The following is a 7,393-nucleotide window of genomic DNA, read 5'->3' as shown; positions in this document are numbered from 1 at the left end:
TGTGAGGAGAATGAAGCACAAAGAGGAATATGAAAAGAGACAATAAGAATATTGAAACTATTTTTATTCATAGTAGGTCATAAACATTGACTTCTACCGATGTTTATTTCATTTTCAGTCACTCATATAATTGGTAATACATAAAACATAGTGGGACTCGTGTATTGTAGACTTGGGGGGGGGGGTGTAACTTATCTTGCATTGTACAAGGATGCATTTTGGCGTAATTTGAAATATTGCCTCATTTAATTTATACTGAATAGTTTTATTGCGATAAAATATGTTTTTGACTTTATGCAGGCAAGTTTTAACAAGAATATTGCTAATTTTTGAAAAAAAATTACAATAATTAATTTTAATTTTTAATATTTTCAATATTATTTCAATAATTAAAAATATTTTTTGTTTAATTTTTTATTTAAAAATTAAACAAAAATAAATATTTTCTGTTTTTTTTCTTATATTTTTTTCTTTCATTTATAAAGTTTATTCAATCAAAACAATGTAATAAAAAAATCCCAACCTCAAAGGTTTAAATAAAGACATATGAAATGATGTTACACTTGGATTTATTTATCACTAACAGTACCCGCACAGCGTTACCCGTGCCATAGTATCCAAGAAGAAAAATTAGCATTAAACTTAATGCCGGGTTTATACTCAGCCAATTATAAGACAGCCATTAGGCAGCGCATGCGTAGAAAGGCTAGAAACTGCTGTTCAGTCGATGGCAAGTATTTCCCGACGGGAGAACAACATGCCGCTGTATTATATTTTTTTCTTACTGAGCATGTGTTTGTAGAATTTGGTGTTTTCTTTGGCGTGAAAAAATTAATCACTTATCATACATTAATTCCGCCATTTCTTGCTGTTTTTCTTTCTGATGCGAGGTTGTGTGTGTGTATTTCATTTTATTTGCCATCTTTTTATTCTATAGTTTTCAAAACAGAAGTATGTTGACCTTTTTTTTATTTCACTATGTTTCTTTGTGTAATTATCCATCATTTTAATACGATACGCAGTGAAAAAAAATTCAGGGGCTCCAAAACGGCAATTTATAGCCAAACATGGAATGCCTTAATCTATCTTATGAAATTGTGGCAAACATAAATCAGACTCTTTCTGCGCATGCGCTGCCTACTGGCCGAGTGTAAACCCGGCATAAGTCTAACCTCCACCCGATATGATATGGGCATGTCACCCAACATCAAACAAACATAAAAATATATTTAGAAATCATCAAAAATAACTACAAAACAATTTTTTATAGCACACATTCAGAAATAATTTGACTGTTTTAAAGGAAAAAATAAGATATGTTCATAGATAAAATAATTCACTAAAATATACAATAGAAAAGCTGTTTTATAATATACAAATATGTCATTGCACCCATTGTTACACACTTGTTTATGAACTCTGTATACTCTGATATGAGAATAAAATTCAGCTTGCTTCATAATATTTCTTTGTAAACTATATTGGCTGTTTTTCCTCCTAGTGCTAAGGCAAAAAGATTTTGTTTGGATGTAACTCTAGAAAGTGCCGCATAAAGTTATCCAGAAGAAAAATATTCTTCGCTTAGGTCAATTCCAGCAGAGTGAAACGTTTGTCCTTGGGCTTTATTTATTGACTTGGTGAAACAGAGCCTAACTGGAAACTGAACACATTTAAAGGAAAACGGTAAAACTGTTGGAATTAGAGGGAACTTTGGTAGTAAAACTGATTCTCCTGCACCGGAGCCAGTTGAAAGTACTGCTTCAAGGAACAACTTTGATATGCAATCATTTTCGCCCACCCCCAAATAATTTATCGCCGAATTCTAGTGAAATGGTCGAACGTGGTGCGAATGGCAGCAAAATCGTTTCCAATCGTAAGATTCCGATAAATACTGCAGCACATTAACGGAAATATAGAAAAAAAATCCATAAATGCAATAAAATGGAATGCACAAAAAAAGTTTAATCGAAAATAATGAAAGTAAGCAGAGGGAGTATGTACAGCAGGAAAAAATCAAGGGAAATGAACAGGGAAGATCGAAGTACAGTAAAACAGTGGTAAAAAAATGGCGGCGATGTAACCCAAACAAAGCGCCACCTAAAAATTGTCAACTTCGCAAGGGGCAAAAGGACTGTATATCAAACTTTAGCCAATAGGAGCGCAGACTTTTAAAATTAGTTTGTGTGTTGGAAGACCACATGTATTAAGAAAATTTTAAATTTCAATTGGATAATGAAGAGCTTCTTCACTATCCACAGCTATGTTCACTGAATAATAAACTTTGCCTGGAGTATCGAGTAAAGATGGTGTTCATTAGTAAGAAGTGAATGTGATGGTTCAGGAGAGGAGATGATTTCTTCTAATTTAATTTTCCCTTGCAAACAACACATGCTTTTTTATTTATCTTAACATTTTAAAGCTGAACAATAAGGTCAGCGCATAGACATTATTCCTATTGAAACCGAAGCAACATTTCTGTAATCCACAGATGGATCCTAATTTAGGCCTTTTCGGACCAAATATCAGGAACATTTGTTCTTTCATTTCTTACCCTCTGTCTCAAATTTAAATGTCTTTCTCTGTCAGCAGATAGGCGATCACTTCGTTCCTCAGGAGATTCATTCGGTCTCCGTAATTCAATTGCAGTGCAATTTAAAGAGATTCGCTCAATAGAAGAATCTTTCCCTGTGGACATTCTTTCTCTGATATTCTCTAACCTAAAGTTTCTTTCCTCTCCGTTTTTATTATCGAGCAGGAAAAGAAGCGTTTTGGCATTTAATGTGATTCAGCAAGGTTGGATGTTCTTTTTTTTTGGGGGGGGGGCTTGAGTTTTAAACCGCTGTTTAAAAATCAGACGTAAACAAAGAAATATATCGCATATGCGTACTACAGCTCTTGGTATTTGCTGATGCGCAGTTTGACGTTTTCGTACTTGTGCGTATAAGTGCAAAGCAGAGATACTGCTGTTTTACGCATGCGTGAATCGTAGAAGGAAAATGATTAAAATCGCGATTATAAAACTCCTTTTTTTATTTTGATATGACTTCAATATATTAAAATCTTCCCCAATAAATGCCCTACAAAATGGTACAAGTATCTCTAATATCAGTTAAGTATTTCTCGAGTTTTTCTCTTTCTAATATACAGACGCTTTTAGGGGACTTCATTTTATACTATGTATAGATTAAAAAAAATTTTAAATTACAAATAATAAAAAAAATGATGAAACAACATTTTTAGTTAATTTTAATTCATGAATTATTATTTCCATTCTTTATTTATATTTACATTTCAAATATACAAAAAAAAAACAACCCTTTCTGAAATGTGTGGAAAAATATTTTAAATATATTTCTAAAAAGAAAGAAATTACTGCATTTTGAAAATTGCTACCTTTATATTTTTCTGTGCTAACATTTGAAAGACTTATTACGATTAGAATGATGATGATGTCGTGTCCGCGTTACCACGGATAAAGGGGTGCAGTAGCTTCTGAGGGTAAAGACCCCTGAGCATCCGAGGACAAAAGTCTGACTTCTAGCTCATATGAAGATAAAACTCACACATTCGCTTGCACAACCCTTTTTACAGGGGGTGGGGGGGGGCACAATCACACACCTCACAGATATAACACAGACGAAAAACAACCATGCCCGAATCGGGATGCCCAGATCACGGGGAAGACGCGCTACCTTTACGCCAGGACGTCGGCCTTACGGTTAGAATGCCACTCAAATATGGATAATATTTCAATAAATGTAATTATTATGCTAACTAAAGGAAACTAACGGGAAACTAAAAATGTTGGAAATGATTAACCACTATAGGAAGATAACTGCTTACAGGAAAGAAGAATTTTAATAAACTGTCAAGTTGTATTTTTAAATAATTATTCATGAAATAATGTTTCACAGTCTTAACGGTATCTACCTTATTAATGTTCAAATATACTTGACATTTTAAACAGCATTACAAATATTAATTAGTCTACATTCCGCATAAACCAGAAACTCTTGTGCGGGTTGAAGGTTCAAACTCGCAACGTTAGGGTTCATAGCCGAGTAACATAACCACTAGACAAAAGAGTACTCTCTTCTCCGGAAGTTGTTATCTGGCTTATGATGTTACCACCACAATAGTCCCCCACCAGTGAGTCGGTAGAGTTTATCACGCCAAGCGTTATGGTGAGCGACGAACGTGATTATCGCGCCAAGCGTTATGGCGAGCGACGAACGTTGTTATCGCGCCAAGTGTTATGGCGGGTGACGGCGAGCGTGTGTGAGTGGTTGCTGCCGGTAGATGGAGCCACGACAGCAGAACGAAGGATGCGGTTGTTCAGAACCAGGGTCACCAATGTGCAGGTTGAGGTTCGAACTCGCAACGTTAGGGTTCACAGCCGCGTAACATAACCACTAGACAAAAGAGTACTCTCTTCTCTGGAAGTTGTTATCTGGCTTATAATGTTACCACCACACTCTGGATTTCAGGAAGTAACAAATTCGAAATTCCAGCCATTTCCAAACCACAATTATTTGTAAGAATAAGAGATGTGTAGATCAAAAATACACCATTTATTGAATGTTGAGAAACAATTTATCAAATGCTCTTAAAAAGATTCGCAACGAGTTAAAATATAATTTTTATACTTACTGGAAAAAAGCGTACAAGTAGATCGTTTAGAGAGGTACTGTAGGAATAGTATAACCCAATTGCGATACCTAAAAAAATAAATAAAATTATACTTAAATGATTCATTTATTTCGTCTGGCATCTAAAATTCAGTTATAACAAAAATGCGTATCAATGAAAATTAACCCTGTTAAGAATTCAGTTAACCACGTGATCTTCCTGGTCGAAACTAGCTGCCAATCATGTATCACGTGGTCTCCCTGTTGTTGTTTAGTATATATATATATATATTTTTTTTTTCAGAAGAAGCGAACTGGACTCCTGTACTAGGCGGAGGGTTATCTCGGCTCTCTCTCTCCCGAGAAATTTTATGTGTAGTTCTCTAGGCCTTCTACACTTTGGCGTAATCATGTGCCTTTTGTTGTTGATGTTACCAATAAACCACATAAAAGACAGCATGCGTCTTCAAGTCATTTCACCCAGGACACAATCTTCACTATCAAATAAATTATTGTGCAATCAAGAATCGCAACGATAATTTATTTTTAAACTCATCAAAATATTATCTGTAGTTTTCCAGTCTAATTGCACTTTGACATAGAAAAAAATGCCTAACTGCAATTTTTTTGGTTTAAGTTGTTAGATAGTTATCCAAAATTTGTCTTTAGAGGGGAGATACGTAATTTCATTTAGCTATGAGTATGTGTGTGTTTTTTAATTATTTTTTTCCTTAGTGGGTTTTCATTTTCTTTTTGAATCTTACTGTGTTTTTTTTCAAAACGAAACTTGTATATTGTTCCTACAAATTGCTTAGTAAAAAAATAAACAGCTGCTGCTCTACCTTTCATCTTACCCCTACTTTGGGATAAATGAACGCCAATTGGGAAATATGCAAGCGAAAACAGTTTCTTTAACCCTTTAAATTGCCATTTTTTTCTAGTCATATTACGTTTAAATATTTTTAGGCTTGAAATTAGAATAAGAAAAGGGATTCATTTAGCTTATTAGATAAATTTAGTTTTATTAATTAATTAATTTGATTAATTAATAATTAAGTAACAAATCAAGACGCGTCATTTTGTGTGAGATAAAGAACTGAAGTATCTAAGTTTCAGTCTTTCTAAAAAAAATTGTCAAAACTTATGCCAGCCGACATAATTTCATACAAATATCGATAAATTTGGAGGGAAGCATACTTCCCACGGCCCTAGAAAGGGTTAACAAAGACTACAAGAGAAGAAAAGCTTTTACCTCCATTAGGGAATAGAGAATTTGCAGCCAAATATTTTTGTTGATCTGGTGACATCTTTTGATTTATGGTTGAAATTGCGTCATGGGTATTATCTCGATTATCAAAAAAGGTGCTTGAGTTTTAGCTCGATTAATTATGGCGCATCAGGGCCATTTTCAGTTATTTTTTGTACTGAAAAAGGGATGATCAACATCAGTATTTTTCTGGTTCCTGTTTTTTAATGACATATTAGTTGATTATTTGACCTTCTGCTCTGCATAATGTTGTTTTTAATTTCTAAAGCCTCTGCTTGGTAATTTTTTCCTGTTTCTGTTTTTTAGCGACATATTCGTTGATTAATCGACTTTCTACCTGGCAAATATTCGTTTTTAGTTTCTAAAGCACCTGCTTAGAAATTTTTGGAATTTAATCTTTCATACGATAGCTAGAACAATATTGAGAAACTGAAAGCAAATAATTGATGGTTCTGATTTATGTATAAGAAAATCAAGTATCTTTCAAGGATTCAAATAATCCTTGAAAGCAATAAAAATTTAATCGAGAAGTCACAAGAAATTTTGGTTTCAATAGTTTAATTGTATTAACGAACCGTTTTAAAGCAACAAGAGAATTGGGTCTGACCACACAATATTGAACTTCGGTCAAATAACAGGGGAAGCACCTAAATTTAATCTTTTATTCGGTAGTTTGGAACAATACTGAGAAACCGAAAGCAAATAATTAATGGTTCGGATTCATGTATACGAAGATCAAGTAACTTTCAAGGGCATAAATAATCCTTGAAAGTAATATAGACTTAATCGAGTAACCACAAGAAATTTTGGTTTAGATTGCTTAGTCGTACTTACGATCCATTTTAAAGTAACAAGAGAATAATTTTAGGTCGGATCTCGCAATCATGAAACTTAGTCAGAAAACAGGGACGGTACGGCAAGTGAGAGGATGTTTGCCCCCGATTGATTTGGCACGTGCCAGGTCTGCCTTCACAGCGGTTCTAAGGAGAAATTGGGTTGCGTACCTGGAATCCTCAGACTCCAAATTTATCTTTTGTTCAGAAAAATACATACGTTAAATTCTTTATGGAAGAAAAATCATGTAATATTTACTCTAGAGATTTAATATTTTTTATTTTTTTCACAGATTTGGCTAAAATTCAGTATAAGCACGTATTCAAAAAACATTTCACGGAGGGTTATATACAGATTTAGGATTTTCTTATTCTTTTCTTCTTGAAGAATATTATTTTCATAGAATCGGAAAATCATTAAATACAAATCCTTATTTCATAAATGCAGAGAAGTTCAAAATAAATGACCAGTTCTTTTTAATTTTATTCCTATTCTATGAGTTAGATAAAGCTGAAATAACATGACATAATTTCAAGCGCTACTCATTGAATTAAGGGACAGAAATGGCCAATTGTTGTTCATGTACTGTATGATTAATTGAGCTGCGAGAATGTGAAAAATAACAGAGTAGTACATGAGTCGTTTTGCCGACTGATTCAGCATT

The sequence above is a fragment of the Argiope bruennichi genome, chromosome 1, assembly GCF_947563725.1.
Source record: "Argiope bruennichi chromosome 1, qqArgBrue1.1, whole genome shotgun sequence".
Taxonomy (NCBI): domain Eukaryota; kingdom Metazoa; phylum Arthropoda; class Arachnida; order Araneae; family Araneidae; genus Argiope; species Argiope bruennichi.
The sequence above is the reverse complement of the archived record's forward strand: the minus strand, read 5'-3'. Positions refer to the sequence as shown.